The following is a 21204-nucleotide window of genomic DNA, read 5'->3' as shown; positions in this document are numbered from 1 at the left end:
TTAATCAGAATCAGTCAGTGCTGATTAACATGATAATCAAAAAAGTTAAATTCGTGGATAGAGGCACTGGGAGAAGTATGATCACAAGGAAGGGAAATATATATTTTAGTGGTATGTGAGCAGTTGTTACATGATACACTCTCGCCTTCCTATCTACATATGCCTTTGGATGGCTTCTTCTACACTGTAGCAAGGAAGCTCTGTCATATCATCTTTATTTAGTATAGACTACTTTTTGTTCTAGGATTCAGTCAATCATCCAGTCAAAGTGACTCAGGCATTTCTATATAACTCTAATACATGGAATACAGAATTTCTGTTTAGTACATGGTGTCAACAAATTTAGGTTGATCCAAGATTATTTTTTTTCACCTTGATCCAACACACTAAGAATTCACTCCCATACATATTCCCCATAATTTGTCTACATTATTAGCTAAATTTCACAATTCTTTTGATGAGTATGGTGAGTCTGGCTGAGTCAGACTTAGTACCTGAATCCCCTGGGCTTGCATGGTGAGGGAATGAGTTGAATCAGCAGTCTCCTGTCTGAAAACTACCTTAGAGGAGGCTATTACCCTTTCTTCAGGCAAGAGTAAAGTAATCACCTCAGACAAGGGAGGAAGAGCTGCTTCTATTGGCAAAGGCTTGGTAGAATTAAAAGGTTCAAGGTCTTTACCTTCATCAGAATATACACACATACAATCTTGATTTTTAGGCTCTTTCTTCTTCCCAGTCTATGTCCTATGGCAGTGCCATATTAGTGCTCAGCATTTTTCTGTCCTGCTAATTACTAAGTACTGGCATTAATTAGATCAGCCTGGTTGAAAGAAAGCCCACGTTGTTGAGCCCAGACATGATCTTTATTTCTAATATCGCTTTTTAAACTGTAAGCCCACTGAGTAATGAGATCACTCAGAGAAAAGGCTGATGGACATCCAAAAGTTGGGTTACCGTATCTACCTGATTTTTGACAATCTTCTGTTTTTGGTGAGCATTCACATGGGACAGACTCAAAGTCCATTCCGGGTGGTTCATCTACAGAATTTTTCCTTCATTAATTGTCATCAATCTTCTGTTCTTTTCAAATCTGTGAACATCTATATGTGTGCCCCAATAGTCTGTGCTAAGAGTACAGATCTATGATTCAGGCTGGAAATTCCTCAAAGGCAGAATAAAAACAAAACAAAGCAAACAAACAACAAAACAAAACAGATATACCACTCCAAGTGCTGCCCACTGTGGAGTTTTCTTTCCTTAATGTCTGTTGAGGATAATCCAATGGGGCTATGGCAGTTTATTTCCGGTAGGTGTCATCACATCATGAAAAAACAACTGTAAGCCATTAACCTTATCATACTGAAGTCTCTGTGAAGACTTACGTGGACTAAGGAACTGTTAATGGCAAAAAAGAAACACCCTGGGAGTAAGAACCATTTATTCACACAAGTTACTTGTGCTTCTGAGAACCTGCTTGACTTCAATATTGAATGTGATTGGTCTTAGGTGCCAAGTAGCACGTCAGCTTTCTTCCCAGTCTGGCTCAGCCATATACCATTTTTTTTTTTTTAACTTTGTGCTCCACTCAAATATGTAATAAATACATAAGAAAATACCTATTTATATTCTCTCATCCCTTATTTGGTACCATCAGCATCTGTCCCCCATTTCAGGATCACCAATGTAAATTAGCAAAATCTTATAATCCCTTTGGCATGTCACTCTTGTTCTGAGGCTTGATTTAGTAATTTACTCCTGGAGCATAACTCATTCTGATTGTAGTTTTTAGTCAGGAATCATAAGGAAAATTGATATCACCTTGCAAAGAAACTACTCCATGTGATGTCCCAACGATCCTCATGGAAAACAGGACCAACCTCATATGACAGGAAGGAACATTACTTCTGCTTGTCAAGAACACCCCACTCTTTCCCAATCTACTGCTCTTACTTCCCCATAATAGACTGGTGTGGCTATGAATTCGATCTATTTTGTGACTCAGCAGTCCACAAAATTAAATTCTGTATCTGATTTTGGTATTTATTGGAAGTAAAGCAGCCATTTAACCCCATATTATTTTTTATTTTGTTACATTCCAGTGTATTAGACCCATGCCTTACAATGCACATTATTTCAAATGGACAAGGCAATGATTTAAATAAGGTTTGCACTGCCTGTTATTTACTCTCCAGGCCTCATTTTTCAGTGGTAACTGCATAGCTTTGCTACCTCCAAACATTTTTTGGAGTGGATAAATTCTAATTTTGGATGAATAGATCTAGAAGACTTATTGCCCCAAATCACTTCTGGTACTAGATATTAGATAGATCAAAATATAATTGGTAGTAAATAACAAAACCTTTCTAGCTATTTTAAAGAGAAAAAATTTTTGGACAAACAACTGTTTAGTTGGAGGATCTGGAAGGCACTGGATCAAGGGTTAACTCCAGGGATACAGCGGCTGTGATGCAGAGACCAGGGAGTTTCCTTGAGAAGTCTTACATCCAACTTTCTGAAAGAATTCTGATGTGTAGAGTTTTTAATAATATTTGCTACAAGTCAAAGTCATACATTTATTTTTTTCTTAATTTCTTTTCAACAGATTTGTTATAACTTGTGCAGTAAGATTAGAGAATTTGTGTGTGTCCATTTTTGAACATAATGGAATGTTAAATTTATGAAAACTCAAGACAGAAACTGTAGAATAAAAACTGAACTCACTGGACTATAAATCTGTAAATAGCTACAAGGTAAAAAATTGAGTGAAGACACCATTTTTGTGTCTCAGGAAAATAAGTCCTTGCTTAAAGCCAAAGAAAAAATACATTCAAATACAAAGGACCAGTTTCATGAAATGCCTAAGTTCGAACACAAAGGTATTGTGTACCAAAGATACATAGAGGAAAGATATTGATCAAAACATAACAGAGAAAGTCATGGAAAAGCTTAGTATATTGAGACAAGGTTAAATTTCTATTTAAAAGTAAAGTTACAACTTACTTCTTTTGATGCCAGTAAGATATTATATAGCAGTATTTTCTCAGGAGAACTGTCATCTTGAAACACTATTTCTAAGAGAAAGGAAAGGAACAAAACCAGCTGTTAGAATCATATACTACTCTTTCATAGAAAATAGCCAGTAGGTCATTAATCATCTAGTCCTAATCTTATATTATTGCTTGCATTTATGGAAATTAAGAAAGAACAGAAATAAGAAAAGAGGAAGAGGAGAAAAAGGAGGATGGGGAGAAGAAAGAGAGAGAGAAGAAAGAGAACAGGGAATGGTAATGACAGAGAGATGGTGAGAAAGAAAATCAAGAGAGGAATGTGCCCTGTTCTGATTTGCCTCAATGGACATTTGGAAGAGGATATGCTTCAGCAGTGGAATGTGGTTTTTTTTAATCTAAATATTTTAAACAATATTTTTCTTATTTAAGTTGTGAAGATTGTCTTTTTCTTTCTCTCACACAGTTAATAACTATAAATTCATGTTCTTTTCCATTGAATTTCCCACCATCCCGAATTGTCCCGGCAAGATTTTGAGTTTGCCTTTGCCACGTTCTGAAGGTTTCACTTATTTCTAGGCTGACATTATGTTAACTTCTTATATTACAGTTCTGACACGATGTTGGTAGTGGTTATTAGTGGTCACAAAAAGACATGCCCAAGTCCTTACCTCTGGTACTCGTGAATGTGACTTTATTTGGAATAGGATCTTTGCAGGTGTAATTAAGGTAAGAACCTCAAATCGAGATCATCTTGGATTTAGGGTGGGCAGCATTATTCACAATAGCCAAAAGCTGGAAGCAACCCCATAGGTCCACCAATGAATGAATGAATAAGAAAATGTGGTACATACACATACACATGTGGAATATTTCTCTTCCTTATAAAAAAGGAAAGCCCTGTCATATGCTACAACATGGATGAAATTTGAAGATATTATACTAAGTGAAATAAGCAGTCACAAAAAATACTGTATGGTTCCAGTATATCAACCAAACTTATAGAAGCAGAAAGCATAATGGTGGTTGCCAGGGGCTTGGTTGTGGGGAGGTGGAGGAGGAATGGGGGGACGTTCAACAGATACAGAATTTCAGTTTCGCAAGATGAAAGTTCTAGAGGCCTGTTTGCACAACAATGTAAATAGAGTTAACACTACTAAATTGTACAGTTAAAAATGGTTGACTGTGATTTTTAAAATTAAAAATAAATTAAAAATAAACAGATCTAGGGGTCCTATCGGGCCTCTAATACAAACAGAGCAAGGAAAAAAAGAATTCTGTATACTTGGACAACATATAATTAGTTAATTCCCAACCTAAATTATTTGTAATTGGCACAATCATTAGATATTCTAAAGAAAAGACAGAAGGGCACACATGAAAGCAGTGTGAACAGGTTTATCTTAAAAACTTACAATTTTTATATCAGAACCTGATACTTCACTAGATGCAGAAACAGAAACCACTGACTCTGAAGCCAGTCCGTAACCTCGGCATCTGATGCAATGTGTTATGTTAAACACAGCCATCCGCTGCTGCATCCAGCCTTCCTCCAGGTGACATGTGCCAACACCACTACCCTGAGACCCCTCCCTAGAGCTGTGCCCATCTGACAGGTCTCTAAGTCACAGCGCTTCCCAGTACAACCCAGCTCCTCCTTGTTTATGCACAACCCAGCAGTTTCTGCACGATGCAGTATGTGTTTGGCAGCTTGCCAAAAACGCATGCCTGTTCTTGTCTATTTTTTCACGACAGAACACAGAAACACTGCACATCTTTTTTCTTTATAAACATCACTCATGATTTTCTATTTATCTCTTCTCTTCCAGCCTTGTAAATATATCTGCTTATAACAGCAGGGAGCCTCTTGATTGTGATTATGACTGTGACATTATCTGAGAACAGGTGTGGAGTGCTAAGATACTGATAAGAATTCAACTCTTTCAAAAACTTGGAACCAAATGGGCTCCAGGACACATTTTCCTTGCCAGGAAATGTAGTCTTGGAGTCTGAACCTCTGAACAAGTACTCGCTGTCACCTACTTCAGGACCAACAGGGCATCTGGAATGTGTGTTTTCTTATATTTTGGTGACTCTCTTAGCAAAAGTGTTCTGCCAGCATGTGCTGCACAGCATTTGTGTGAGAAACTGCAATCTCAAGGTGCTGTAATAACTAGTGCTTAGGACACTTTCAAAGGATTTTTATAATGGTCAGAGTTGTTTCAGAAACATTTAAAAAGTGAAAGACTTTGCTATTAACTACATGTCAAAGGTAATACTGTAGGATATCTCAATTGTATCATTTGATAAAAAGCAATATTATAATAAAATCGCAACGTTGTCTCTATCAAAGGATGTCTAGTTTTGAAATTTATTTATGTTGCTACTGAGAATTACATAGACAAGATTTCTATGATTTTATTGTCAATGAGAAATTATCTTATATTGCTTGGGTTCCACTTATAGGCCAAAACACGGCACAATCTTTTTTTTTCTCTGGTTTGCCTGTCTGGGGCTAGATTGAATGTTTTAGAACATATGAATCCCAAGAAGAAGGAGATTGACATCAAACGCTTCAATTAGCCCCAAGGGAGCTATTTAAAACAACTTTGGTTTCCAAAGTCAAGAACATGTTTAATCGTTCAACAGTAGCTTTGGAGAATGTGCTTCTACTTTCTGATGTTGTCAAAGTTGGCTTTTATTAGAATGCTAATAACCTCACCAGCAAAATGTAGTATTAGTAGGAGCAAAACAATCCAGGAATCAGCAGATTTTTGACACAGAATGCTGTCAGGATCAGTTACATAATTTGTGGGGCTCAGTGAGAAATGAAACTGTGGAGGACCTTGTTCAACATGCAGGAAAAATGTGCTGTTCAAGGTACTGACACACAGAGGTTTTCCCATTTTTTCTGTGGTTTCTCTCTGACTTTTCATGGTGTTTCAATTTGCTATTTAATGTCAGTCTAAGTAAAGAAAAATTAATGTTTTAAGCTACTAACATGAACTTTACCATTCATTTTTATCTTGTACAATGCCAGTTCTACATGCAAATACAAGAATCTTCTACTCATATGCAGTACCCCCCAAATTACATAACTTGTATGTCTTAGCTTGTACGTATATATGTACACCATTCTTACCCGAACAGTGGAAACACTACACAAAACAAACTCAAGTGTTTTTATTTTTTTCTTTATGCACGCACAATCAACACCACCCTCTATGTGGTGCTTACTGATGATGAGTAAGGAGAAGAAGGGGAAAGGAGTGATGGGTTGGGTATCTTTCCCTTTCCTTCTAGGTGTCATCAATACAGGATAAGTGGTTGGTTAATACAGGGAAGTAATATGAGTAAGAAAGAATACAGAGGGTTCCTTGGCTATCAGTGTTTTTCTTAGAACCCCCATGCCTTCGTTGTGAGTTCTGTTTCAGGTGGAAAGCATGGCTTCTCGGCATTGTTAGTACCCAGGCTTACCAGTCCTAGAACTCATGCATGCTTACCTTGGACTGCTTTGAATCTTGCGAACTCTTTTCCTATGAATCATGGGTCCATAGGAAGCCGTGCTCTGGGCCTCCTAGCCCATATGCAAATCAGATGACAGGGAATGCCTGACACACATATTGGACTGTATCTCCTTTGCTCACAGCTACTACTGACTCCCCATTAGATTCACTTGCAAAACAGCAGTTCTGAGATAAAGAACATTATTAATGTTAAGACAGTGACAAGACCTTAATCAGGCCTGGGGTCCTTCTCAGTGCATGGCTTTATGCTCTTGCATTTTACTGGTCACATGCCCATGAATTCAGCCCCTAAATGCTGTATTAATGTAAAATGATCAGGAGTAATTTTATTTTGAAATCACTGCAGCATATGATTTCGACAATAAAAATTAATGTTACTCATAATAATTGTTAGTAGCTCGTGTATACAAATGGAAGGAAGGACTTGGCGCAGAACCCCAGCAGGTATAGTTATAAAATAATATAAGTTCAGCTCTAGCCCTGAGCCCGGCAAGGCGTGGGGCACCAATAATATTTATTTCAGTATTTTTATGATGTAATTGAATCAAGTATATCTTGGCATGGATCATTTTCATTCCTTATTAGTTTTTACATTACTGTATACTTTAGAAAATAATTTCTGTTAAATAACAAGATACTAGAGAAAGGCATACACCCCAATATAATAAGTACTTAACTTTTAAAAAACATAAAGGTTTGTCATTGTATTTCTGATTTAGTAAGACTTCATTTTAGTTTAATTCTTTTTCCCCCTTTGATTCCAGAATGCGGCATATGTGCAGTTTAAAAATACCCATTTACATTGTCTTTCTATTCCTATATATATTTTTTTTCTTTCTAGATGGCCCCTAGCTTTGGGGGAAGTGTACAAATTGTCATTGGAAGGGACCTGGTCCTATACTCTTCTCCAAATCCTTACTGATATCCACCAGGGATGTAATGAGTCTGGATCGGCCTCTAGGTGTGTGTAGATCTCCACTCCCAGTGTATGTAACTACCCCAAATGCCCCCTAATATTTGAGATCTCCATGTTTTGGGATCTTCTTATCCAAAGCCCAAAACTTTTAGATACACTTGCCTATGCAGTTTGTCTAAAACCTTTTTCTCCCAATGAGGCATGAAAGAACATTTAAGTTTCCTGCAGACCATAACCAGGTCATGAGAAACAGGAGGTATGTATCCTGGACTTTCTCCCTGTCTATCTCAGCCATTCCACCTCTCCTGCAGTCGCTACACAACTGGCACTGTGTGTTTTTCAAGATTCTCTTCTCTCAGAGTTTCAAATGGGAAGCAAATTCTTTCTCATTGGAATGCTCTTGAAAACTATCAGATTTTTTCCAATTTTGGCAGAAAAGGGTGGGTGGTGGTCACTGGAAACTCACTCAAAAGAAGGATCTTCTCTCAACTAAACTTCCCAACTAAATTTATCCAACTAAATTTATCCCAACTAAATTTCTCCCTGAAATTACACTCCCACAGAGGAAGGACTTTTATCTCCTTTTGTGAGAAAAAAAAAAAATGTTCTTATGGCCTTTTGATGATTTGTCCTATTTTATGGGCATTTAGGAAAAACTTCAGTTCAGAAAGAAAGGTCTCATCTCAAGCAGATGGGTTTTTTGCAGTGGAACACCATGTTATTTTGCCTATAGTCCTTTTTACAAGGTTCTGTTTTGAAGACAAATAAACACACATTTTGTTTCCTTTGCTGGGTTCTACCGTTCCAGCAAGTACTTGATGCCTCTTGTTTGGAGCTGTAAGGAAGCAAAAATAGCAAATTCCATTTACAGTATGAATCCATTACACTCTTTGAGCATTGATCAAGTTGCCTTAATGTTTTTCTTAGATTAACTAAACTTTAGACAAGTTTGTTTCTGACTATAGATCACTGACCTCTCTTTTTTTAGAGCATTTACTTTTAGAAAACTTAATTCTTTCTCTGCCCCTTTTAATATAGTAACATTTTCTTCATTCTACTTTCCAGTTTTACAACCCAAGGCTGTCTTTCTCAAGAACCTGAAATCATGTCTTTGAAATGTAAATATTAAAGGATGTAGCATTCCTATCTCCCAGTCTCTAGGAAGGATAAGTGTCTTGATGGGTGCAGAGCAGCAGACACACCTGGCTTAATCACATTAAGAGAAAACATTTGCCAACTCAGGAATAACTGTGTGCTCACATCACATTTGTCAACCTCCCCTTTAATGTCCTCCAATACTTTTCCACCAGCTCACCCCAGCACTTAAAAACCATCCACCTTTTGCTTTAGCGGAGGGGTGTTCAGTCTCTTTTCCCTATTGCAATAGTCTTCCTTGCATGTTAACTTTATCTCATGCAGTTTCGATTTGATAGCATCATAGAGAGACTTACAAATCTTATAAGTGAAGAGCATGAGTCCCCAGTTCTTTCATTCAAAAGCGACAACCATTGCCAGATTTCAAAGAGGAATATGGAAAAGATCTTTCAGGACTGAAAACTGTTCACTGCAGAGATAAAGACCTTGGCTTTCCACAGCTGTTCTACCCTACCTTTTTTGATCAAAACATTGCCTAGCAACAGCTGCTAAACTGAGAAAGAATTCCTGCCTCTTCTGAAAACCAGCCTTGACCAACTATTCCTGAAAGCAGCTGAGTCATCCTCATGATAAGCTCCCAAGTACTTCACCTTCTTACCCAAGGAAAAACACTTTTTGGAATTGCTTCAGTATTTAGAATGAAGGCCCATGTTTAATGATGCACTGGGTGATTTTGTTGTTGCTCTACTAAGTTGTCTGAGACATTTCGACCAAAGCAAAAGTTTGGTAGAGCTAGCATTTACTATGATTACATATCTTTTTTTAACTTTTTACTTTATATTGGAATATAGTTGATTAACAGTGCTGTGCCAGTTTCGGTGTACAACACATATCTCTTAAAGAAAAGATGAAAGCATGCTGAAAGTTGACAATATATATTCTGAAAGCAATTTTATAGGTCATACATGTTCATGCTATTTTAAAACATTATTTGTCCTTAAATTATTAGAATCCCAACTCATACTGTGTTACAAGTTTAGATGAGCCTAAACAATTGATTCCTCTACAGGGATGATTTTGTCCTCATGCCCCTGGAGACATTTGGCAATGTCTGGAGACATTTTTGATTCATGATTGGAGGGGTGGGGTCACTAGTACCAAGTGGATAAAGTCTAGTATGCTATTCAAAATTCTACACTGCATAGGACAGCCTCTTACAGCAAAGAGTTACCTGGTGTAAAATGTCAATAGTGACGAGGTTGAGAAAGTCTGGCCTAGGAAGTAGATACGGTATTTTTGTCAGTAACCTATGCAACTCAATGAAATGAGTAAATTAGTTATTTTACCAGGCACATTAACTCTTTGAAACCACATAAGAAGATTAGTGGCTTTCTTCAAAGGATTAACACATTAATGGGAAAATTCCATTCTATTCAAAAGTAGATTAGAGTTTATATGTTGAATCCTAGTTCAAGATTATGGAGTTTCTGATAGCTGTCAAGGGGACATGGTACCTGATGAATGGAAAGGCTAATAGAAGCTCTGCACCTATTTACCCAAATATTTATATGGTGCGTCTGTAAGCAAAAATCATCAGCAGTGGGACTCAGGATTACTCAGTTAAAAATTAATAGTAAATTTAAATCTAAAGTGATTTCCTTCTTTTCTTGAGAGAATTATCTTTCAGATTGATATGTCTAAAGTAAATATAAATCTCCCAGGAAAAAGGTTTTCAACAGTGAGCCTTCCATAGACTCAGATTTACCTTGTGATACTGTCATATTTTACAAGCATAAGTTTCCTTTTCATAAAAGAGACTTTTCTCTGTTAGAAGTCTCCTTTTTTACCCAGAAGAAAGTCACAGTGCTAAAATAGCTTTTAAAGGATATTTTTCACAAAAGAGGGAGGAGTTATAAACACTTGAGAGTTGAGTGTAATAATAGTCAGATAAATAGGGGAACAAGCTGGAATTTAGGAGGTAAACAAACATACCTTATTAATAGCTTGGGAACACTTGTGTAAGATTCACTGACTGATTGCACTCAGTTTCCCTTAAGCTTTCCATAGTCTGGTTGTAGATTATTCTGGAATGTCAGTTTTGTGCTCTGAAATAAAGGGGCCATTAAGAAGGAGCTCTCCTTTCTGTATGTTATATCTTCCTTAAGTAGAAAAGTTTGAATGAGTTAGATGATTTAGTTAAAAAGAAGAATATGTGGAGTTTTTAAAAAATATCTGGGCTATTTAAAGTAATATTTTTTGAAGAGATGATATTCATTAGATGAACTCCTACTATTTACATTCCATTCAGTTAGAAGACTTCAAAAAATTAATATTATAGTAAGACTAATTTTTCTAAAGCTCTCTAACATTTAAGGAAACATTTCATTTTCCCTCAAATTGAATGGTTATAACTTTTATAAAAGAACATCCTGGGAATTGTAGTGATCTCTTAATGATTAAGTAACAATAGTTTTCATGCGTCTCTCTCTGTTCTGTAATGTATTTTCAGCAATCAGAAGCCAGAAAGAATAAGACACAAAATAGATAATGGGAACTTCTATAGCAGCAAGGTCCAGACAATAGAAATAAAGAGATTCGTGTACAATAAGCCTGTTTATTAGGATTGAACCACAATAAATTTTCAAAGACTTCGTTTATCTATTGATAAGTATGATGTCTTTAAAGGTATTATATAAGTCATATGCCATTAATAAAGATTTGTTTCTGGTTTTTCTTTATGGTCACGTATCAAAAAATGGCAAGTTTTTCCTGTGGACATTGATTCAGCCATTTGTATGGATATGGTGAGACCTGCATATTACCAGAAAATAAGTAAAGACAATTAAAACATTTATATTCAGTCACTGCAGAGTCGAAAACAAGTTGGTTGAATTTACAAATATATTTTTAGTCACTAATTGTTTTCATATGTGTAAGTGTATGCAACTTGGGAATGGTTTTATACCATTTCAGTTTTTTGTCTCTTTTTCTGATATTTTTAATTTAGTTGTCAGTCAATTTTTTGTTGTTGTTGTTCTACTTGTTTTCATGAATTTAAAAATTTTGTCCTGAGACTTCCCTGGCGGTCCAGTGGTTAAGATTTGCTTTCCTATGCCGGGGGTGTGTGTTCGATTCCTTGTCGGGAGCTAAGATCTCACATGCCTCGTGGCCAAAAAACCAAAACATAAAACAGAAGCAATATTATAACAAATTCAGTAAAGACTTTAAAAATGGTCCACATCAAAAGGATCTTTAGAAAAATAATAAATAAATAAGTAAAATTTTGTCCTGCCTCTTAGTGAATTGTCTGAGAGCAAAAAACTACCAATGATTGTTTTGAAATTATTCAAATATTTATTTTCATAAAAACGGATGATTAAGAAATTTAAAAACCATTTGAAAGAATTTTTACTTTTTCTCAAGTATTTTTATTTTAAAAATATAATTTGTATTTGATTAATGGTGGCTATATTACCTCTTTAAATATGTTTTCACCATTTTCTTGCATTTTTAATTCTGCAAAAGCAGGATTTCAAGTAGCATTTTAAATATAATTTCTGCCACTTCTTGTAGTTGCTATAATGTAAAACAATTTCTCCTTTTAAGACTAAAGCTTTAGAAGGAATCATGTGCAATCTCAGTCACATTCAGTGACAGGTTTAGACATAGAAAATGGAACTATGATGCTTCGAATCATGTGTAAATTTTCAAAACCATCTCAGAATTTGTGAAAATTTTCCCCAGATTTAGACAAAAAGATGAAAATGCTCAAAGGTGCAATAAGGTGACAAAACACCCCCACTGTGCACAGTATTTCAAACTATTGAAAGTAAGTGGCTAGAAATCATTGTTGACCAATTTGACTTTTTTGAGTAATGTGGCATAATTATCAATTTTTGAGTCAAGAATGTCTTTTTCAACTATTTCATTTTGAATTAAATACAATAGGCCTATGTTTGTCAGTGCCAGCCCTGGAATTTCAAAGCCACTAGGAGAGAAAATTCTGTTTGAGGCAATTGCTCATAAAAAAAATTCTCCCAGGGGAATTAACCTTTTTTTCTCTTTAGTCACTGAGGTATAGTGTGGAATTACCTCAGAATTCTCAATTTAATTGTACTTCAGAAATGAAAGATGTCTAAGAGTTGACATTGTTGATATTGTTGAGTAAAAGTAGCACTTTTCCAGGAAAGTATGGTTAGTGTGACACTGCTTTCATACAAGAAAAAAAAAAAAAACAACTTTAAAACATCTACATGCAGTTGATTATCATTTTTCAGGATAGTGAACAGTAGTGATAGAAGTGTTTTATCAGGTCTCTGGGCATCCTTTAGCCCCATCAAGTTGACACATACAACTGACTACCACACAACCCCATATAGCTGGCTACTAGATGCAGTTCTGAGGAAAAATGATCTGCCTATGATTGAACCTTAAGACCAAGATATTTAGTATCATAGTTAAAAAGTCTCAAAGGACAAATGAACAAGTGGATGGCATAGAAAATAAAATGACCTTTAATTATTTTAATACATATTTCCTTTCAGAATTTAAATAATTTAGGGGGTGGGTAAAATTGTATAAAGTGATCTTGAAATTAATAGGATAATAAATATGTTAGAATATCCAGGAATATTAACAATAAAAGCCCAGTGAGATGAACTTACTTCCTTACCAAATTTCACAATATGTGATAAAGAATTTGTAGTGTAATCAATGTGAGTTATAAATAGCCAAAAAATGAGTGAAGCAGAGTAACGCATCCAGAAAGAGATTTCAGTATAAAAGGGAAATTAATATTCAGTATAGCTGTTAGTTCAGTCAGTGAGAAAGAATGTGTTAGTTAATACATATTGCTGGAAAAACTGGCAATCCATATGTAATTATATAAAACTAGACCTCACCTCAAGTCTTATACAAAAAATAAATTTACAGTGGCTTAAATAATTATGTGTTAAAAATCCTGATATAGTTTTGTGGCAATAGTTTTGAAAGTTAGCTTTTACTGAATGAGAAAACCCTTTATTGACCAGGACCACTATTTTGGTGTCTGACTATAAACACACAAAATAGAAATAACTCGGTGTATGATCACACCAGTTTCTCCTTGTCTAGGAAGGAAGAGGGGCATCCTTACAGACAGCAGGGCTGGAGACTGGAGTGTGAAGATAACTGACCTGGAGAAAAGAGAGATTAGCAAGGACCCAGCGCACCCTACATAGGGATGGTTTGGGTGTTGAGATAGGGAGGTGGCAAAAGTCTACAGGAATACTTGCACAATTTTCCTACTTCCCTGCTGACCAAAAGGTGGTACAGGAGAGGACAGCAGAAAGAGCCGAGGCAAGTGTCTGCTCAGAAGGCCAGGACAGCACTCTTCAATTTCTTCTGCTCACTAGAGGCCAAAAGACTACAAAAAGTTTCATGTGCTGCCAGGGACCGCATACAAGGTAGCTGACTTGACTGGTGAAGTACAAGAGAGGTCCCATCATCAAAGTTTTGGTTTTTGTTTTTTAATTGAAGTATAATTGATTTACAGTGTTAGTTTCAGGTGTACAGCAAAATGATATATATATACATTTATATATTTTTCAGATTTTTTCCCTTATAGGTTATTACAAAATATTGGAATAGTTCCCTGTGCTATACAGTAGATCCTTGCTGGTTATCTATTTTATATAAAGTAGTGTGTATATGTTAATCCCAAACTCCTAATTTATCCCTTCACCCCTTTCCCCTTTGGTAACCATAAGTTTGTTTCCTATGTCTGCGGGTCTATTTCTGCTTTGTAAATAAGATCATTTGTATCATTTTTTTTAGATTCCACATATAAGTAATATCATATGGCATTTATCTTTCTCTTATTTACTTAGTATGATAATCTCTAGGTCTGTCTTTGTTGCTGCAAATGGCATTATTTCATTCTTTTTTATGGCTGAGTAATATTTCCTTGTATATATGTACCACATCTTCTTTATCCATTTATCTGTATACCACATCTTCTGTCAATGGGCCTTTAGGTTGCTTCCATGTCTTGGCCATTGTAAACAGGGCTGCAATGAACATTTTCTTTTTTTGTGGTATCTTTGATTCTTTAACTTAGAGCTGTAAGGAGGATCTTCAAGCCATGGTCTCTAGTATTTGCAGCCAGACATCAGAGGATCTGCAGGTCAGTGAGAGGCTGATGACATCATGGTGAGAATGAGCTAGAGCTCTGCTTCCTGGGAGCTATGGCCCTGCCCAGAGAGTAGACTGAAAGTTCATTTTACTGCAAATAGGAGGAGAGAGCTTGATCCACACACCAGCTTAAAGAGGTCAAACACAACTGGCAGTCAGTGGCAACTTGCATAGAGTGAGTGGGCCCTCTTCTTGAAGAAAAATAAATATTCCTCTGTTTTCACACACATCAGGAAATGAGGAAGGTGCAGGAGTACCCAGGGGACAGATTGCATAGGGAGTTTGAATATTACAATTGACTGAATAAAATGCACCAAAATAACTCATTTAGACTGAGAAAAAAAGGGGGGGGGGGATATCGACATGTTTAAACCTCTGGGTTTTTTTTTCCCTTCCATCAGTGGAAATTAGAGTTTGTGAGCAAGATGATATTTATTACAGAATATAAGTTTCCTTAGAGATATTTATAGTTTGCATATATGGATTCTACTGTGTACATGCTAATCTCATTAAAACTTATTGGTGAATTGTTATTGCTTTTATTTCACATTTTAATTTGTACAGAAACCCTGAACAAAAGCTATTAAACACCAAAAAGATAAAAAATCTTATATACCAAATAAAAGAATATTGCATCCTAATCCCACTAAATGTACAAAACGTAACAAAAGAAATACTTGTTTAATTGTTAATTTCTATTGTTTGATATGAACAATATCACAGGTTTTGCCATCACTTTAAAATGAGAAATATGTAAGAAAGCCAGAAAAATAAATATTATACATTAAAAAGAAAGCAAAATTTTGGTTTTCAGTGAAATTTGAAAAATCATTGAAAGTCATAGAGAAAATCTCCTTTGTCATATTTAGGTGACACTTTTCTGTACTTCCGCTCTTTCCTTAGTCTTTTATATTGCTGATCATTCTCTTCAGTGTTCGTTTCTGTGTTTAGCAGGAGATGGGGTAAGAGTTTCCTTACATCATGCTTTCTCTGTTACTCTTACAGTTTTTCTATTTCTGATTGATCCTTTCATATTATTGTTCCTGAGGCCTCTATACATTGAGAAATGTAGATGGTCAGTATTGTTCGGAAAACGTGAAGCTTGGAGGGAGTATTTGATTTTTCTTAGGATAGCAGAGTCTTAAGAATTTTTGCTTCCTCAGGAAGGCACTTAGTGGTGCACAAATAACTGAAGAATCATGCAAGAAGGAGCAAAACTGAAAAGAATTAAAAACCTGCATCATTAAGGAAGAGATGGAAACACAACATGGGCCCCAAATCCCAGGTGAGAGGAAAAGTCTGGAGGAGAGAATGCCCACATTTTTCTTTAACCTGAAGGAAGAAATAAATTGAAATGTTATTAGGTAGCATGCGGATGGGCATTTATGTGCCTCACTCACACTTAGCAAACACTTAGGGACAACATTAAAAAATGATTTGATATTCTGGATTTTAGCTCAAATCTAGACTCTTTCTTATGCCATTATAAAGAATTAGTTAATTTCATGTAATTAAGTAAGGAAATACATTTTCCCACAAGAGAACAAAAGTAGGTGAATTGTAGCTCCTAAAGTCATAATGGATGAGGTTCCTGAGTAATCACCTAATATTGACATTAACTTGCTCAAGGATCTGGCTTTTTAATACCCTTATCCTAACATAAGATCCAATTCTAGTCATCCTAAGCACAGTTTTGAGAAAAAAAAATCCATTACTTGCCAAATCCCTATTTATTTGTTTGTTTATTTATTGTTCATACAAATTCTGCAGTGTAAGAATAATTACCTGATTTTAGAGATGATAAATTTGAGGACCAGAGAGATTAAATAAGCTACTCAAGGTCACACATACTGTATTTGATGGAAAAGAGATTCAACGCCTGTGATTTTCCTAAATCACAATGCACTTTGAGATAAAAGCTTTACTTCCTTAAGCAAATAGTGTAACATTTGTAATTCACAAAAATTCATTGACTGATTACATAGTAAGTTAATGATTTATTGATGTACTCCAAGTTAGATTTTCTTTGATATAATAATTCCATACTTTCTATATAATGTATTTACTATTTTCATAACTTAATATTTGAATAACAGCAACAAAAAATAATACCCTAATGGATAATCACTTAGCTTCCCCCCAAATAGAGAAGTTAATTTGTATTTAAGACACTTGGAAATATTGTTTCCATTTATTGGCATATTTATTCACTGACCTTTTTTTCCTAACCAGCTTCTTCTCTATTCCTTCCACTTTCATGTTTGGCTATAGAGAGGGCTAGTAAATAGGGAAATTCCCCTGTTGTAATTGCAACCTTAATGCCCATTTCATCCCTCTCTCCTTGGAACAACAAATATAGTTTTGGAAAACCACCTCAGATCCAGGAGTAGGTCCTGATTAGTTAAGCCAAGTTATGATAGCCATCTCTCTTGTCTGTGTTTGGCTCAGTGGTAAGAAAAGTATTAACTCAGCAGGCCTGGCTTGCTCCAACCCTGCATATTCCAAAGAAGGGCCTTTGGTCAACTCCCTTTAAGATAACCTCTGAGTCTTTGGAATATTCCACCTGATAAGAGGTTTGCCTGAAGCCTTGGACCTTGCTGTATGAGTGGATAAGTATATCCTAACAATATGATAGACCATGGATGCAGGTGATGGTGTGTGTGGTGGGATTGGAGTCTGAGAAGCTGAGATCAGTCATGTGGGCACTGCCCCTGTGACACGGAGGCTTGGGTGAGCTTCCTAAGTAAGTAAATGTTCCTAAGGCAACATTTTGAATGTGTTGTTACATGTTGTTGCTGGGAGAATTAAGGGCATTCCCAGGTGACTTTGATGGGAGCTATTTCCAGAGTAGCTGGAAACATGTGCTGCTATTTCCTGGACTGTTCCCCATGAACTCTTTCTTTTTTGCTGATTTTGATTTGTACGCTTTCAGTGTAATAAATTGTAGTCATGAGCATAATAGTTCTGAGTTCTGTGAGTTCTTCTACAGAATCATCAGAACTGAGCGTTGTCTTGTGGACTCCTGACACATTCAAGGATCCAAATTTAGCTAATCATTGCAGTGTTTTCTCCTAAGGAATAAATAAGCATGTAGCCTTAGTTGACCCTCAGAATAAACCAAACTTAAGTATCAGACTACTTCTGGATTTTCTGTTATTTCCATATTAAGCCAGTAAGTTTCTGTTTTGTTGTTTGTTTGTTCTTATAGCCAGAAAGCATTCTAAGTGAAACACACAGGATATATTATGTTCATACAAGAAGCAGTTCCTTTTGGGTTCAATGTTATTTCAAATGGAGGACATATATTACCTTTAGTATTACCAGAGTTTAAAAAGCTATAAGCCTATTTTTAAAATAACATGCTGGTAATTGGATTGCCTCTTTAATTAGAGTTGAACATTTTGTAGCTATTACCAAGAATATCAAAATTGTGTGTGTGTGTGTAATTAACAAATATATGTATTTTCCCCAAATGAGGAACTGTGGCATTGGTAAGGTATCTTCTAAATAATAAAATCTGCACAGGTTGCTTCAGCTATAACACTTTTGAAATTTAAAAAAAAAATATTGCTTGTTAATGTTATTAACCCTGTAATTTGCATCCCTGTTGCCAACAACAGTAACAACAGCAAATGTATTACTTCTACAAAATATCCTTTGTGGCATTCAGATTTAATGAACAAACTGAGAAGAAATAATTCAACAGGGCAAACTTCAAAAGAAGAATGTTGGAAGGAACATTTTTTATGAATACAATGTATTTAATTTTTTATGTAAAATATACATTTTATTATTAGCAAAAGTTTAGTTTTCCTTTGGACAGAGGAAAATAGAATGATTCAAGCGCTCATTCCCCTGTACCAGCAGAGGAAATAATTAAACAATATGTTTACTGAATAGTCTTTTATTTTAAAATACTTTTTCCTTTGATCTTAATATTGAATTTTTTAAAGACAACCCCAAAAGTTGTGTAGCAACTTGCTGATGATTATTTGTATATTATATCTCATAAAGCATAATGTATTGTGATACTTGTAAAGTATCATATTAGATAGTATGTTAAAATGAACAGATTCTAAAAGGATATTTTATTATATTCTCTTGACATTAATAGTTTAAAGTTAATTGAGCTTGGCATTTAGATAATCCAGCTAAAAGACCACATTTTCCCCCTCTGTTGTTATAAGCTTTTCTTTCTCCCACCCCTTCTTCTCCTCCTCCCCACCTCCTCTTCTCCCTCCTTTTCCTTCTTCTCTTCTTCCTTTTTCTCTTCCTCATCTTCTTCTTGAACTTGCATTTAAATACACTATGTGCCCTAAGAGCATAGCTACATAGTCAAAGCAAATCTTAGTTATAAGATTTTTATTCTAATTTCTAATAGTTCCCAAATGCCCATTTAGTATCAACTTCAGACAGTTTCTTGATGTCATTTTGAGGTTGAAGAAAATATTGTTTCCTTTTTCTGTTAGAATAAACGCTGTTAAAATATACTCCTAGAAAGGAAAGGAAAGTTGATCCTACTTGAAGAAAGGCAATATCCATACATGAGAAAAACACAAAACATTTATGAAGCAAAGTAAAACATGTGAGTATAGTGTCAGCGGAACCTGATTCTATTCTAAACTTTATTAGTAAGTTTTTGGTTTGGTCATCTGTTTAAGTCTATAAAACAAAGACTAAAATAATATATGTGTGGTTTCCTACATATAAATGATTGTATTATTCTGATATTATATAAATATAATATAATGAAAACTATACTAACTCTTAAATTTAAGGGGGTGGTAACGAAGACTCTCTCCTTGGCAAACTTTAATCATGTTCCTCAAAGCATTAATTTTGACTAGGCTTTGACCTTGGCCTTTGTCCTTTCCTTGGGCTGTCCGTCCAGTCTTAGCAAAGGATCCTGCTAAGTCATCCCCCACCACCCTTGATATCTGACCCACCACCCTTGATATCTTATCGCTCGTGGTATCCTATCAAGTTCCTCATCCCCCACTTTTGATGTATAAATGTTTGCAAGAATCCTGTTAGGCCAGTTTAGCAAGAATCCTCTACACTAAGTATTTCCTTTTAGTGATTTTCCATGCACTGACCTTCTTATTATGTTCATTGCATATAAATCCCCACCTATATTTGCTGTATTCAGATTTGAGCACAATCTCTCTCCCCTATTGCGATAGTCATGACCCCTACTGCAATTTTCTTAAAGTCTTCCTTACCGTCTTTAATAAGTGTCAGAATAATTTTGCTCTTTAACAGTAGCTAATGTCGAGAGCGTTCCGCGAGGGAGTAGCAAGTAAGAAGTCCTGATTTTTATGCCAAATGTTTTCTATAGCATAGAATTCACACTCTAATACTTAGTTTAATATCTTCAATAAAGACCATCCGATTTCCCCCGTTGATTTTTTTACAAAATTGAAAATCCAGTGTCACATCCCATTCTATCTATAAAGTATCTTAAATTAAATTTTCCACTGCCATAATATTTTCTAAAATGTTGCCCCTTTCAAAGATTGTCAGTAATTTTAACAATAATTATAGTTTAACCAGTGGCTAAGCTAAGAATTTTAGGCAAATATTTAATTTGGGTAAGTCTCCTTCTGGGTCTGAATTTCCATTTTCTCATCTGTGAAATGATGGGGTGAAGGGCTTGGATAAAATTATTCCTGTAATTCTTTCATTTGAACTCTGAAACTTAGTGACTTTGTAGACAAATAAAAAATACTCCTAAAAAAGGATGTTTCTTCTACGGAGGGGTCTGGAGTCAGGAGATATAAAACCCTTCTGCAACTTAACATATGTAGCTGGCAGAGAAAAAGTCAGGAATATATATTTTTTGTAAGTGATTTGTTTAAAATAAACAAATATAGCTGTGTGCAAGGTGACAGCTTTTTCACAAATCATCTGAAAATTGGGGAAATTTTGAACTAATTGAGTAGTCAGCTTACAACTAGATTTGTTCTGACTTCACAGAAATAAAAGGGCTCTGGAGTTAGGTGTGGGTTAGAGGGAGAGAAAAAATGTTAATTCTGCCTTTGGAACTAAAAACTACTTCATTCTAGGTTTATTTCCTTTACCCGTGTGAATTACTGTTTAGAATGGGGTCTTTTGTCTTAATATATCAAATTCTTACCAATATTTTGTCATAAATACCAAAGCAGTACGAGAAGTAAAATCAAAACAAGAATATAAATTTTATGTATACTAATATGGTTATATTATTTATTCCCCTTGACACTAATCACAGAATTACTGAAAACACAATTACATGTGAAGTGTAATAAGTAATAAGAATGACAATTTGAGAGATGTATCTGAAGTTATACAGCTACTGCTTATTGTACCCTTCCTAGTAGTCAGCTTTCAGGTCTGTACACTTTATCCAACTGGTATGTAATTGTGGTGCTTTTAGATTGTGAATAATAGTATTTTTACCAAGTAAAGTGAATCATCTCAATAAATTATTTTTTTGGTTATTATTAAACAA

At 35.3% G+C, this 21204-nt stretch overlaps 1 long non-coding RNA gene across 1 annotated transcript in view; it reads right to left on the bottom strand.

Moving 5' to 3' along the window:
• The window catches only part of LOC118895180, a 75221-nt gene extending 70690 nt beyond the window's left edge, over window positions 1-4531 (bottom strand). The window contains exons 1-2 of the long non-coding RNA XR_005019900.1: window positions 4421-4531; window positions 3001-3071 (exon numbers count right to left, since the gene is read on the bottom strand). This is a non-coding gene — a long non-coding RNA (uncharacterized LOC118895180). The remainder of the gene's footprint in view (window positions 1-3000; window positions 3072-4420) is intronic.
• Window positions 4532-21204: the final 16673 nt, after the last annotated feature.

The sequence above is a fragment of the Balaenoptera musculus genome, chromosome 5, assembly GCF_009873245.2.
Source record: "Balaenoptera musculus isolate JJ_BM4_2016_0621 chromosome 5, mBalMus1.pri.v3, whole genome shotgun sequence".
NCBI lineage: Eukaryota > Metazoa > Chordata > Mammalia > Artiodactyla > Balaenopteridae > Balaenoptera > Balaenoptera musculus.
This window is presented reverse-complemented; position numbering and strand designations above follow the sequence as displayed.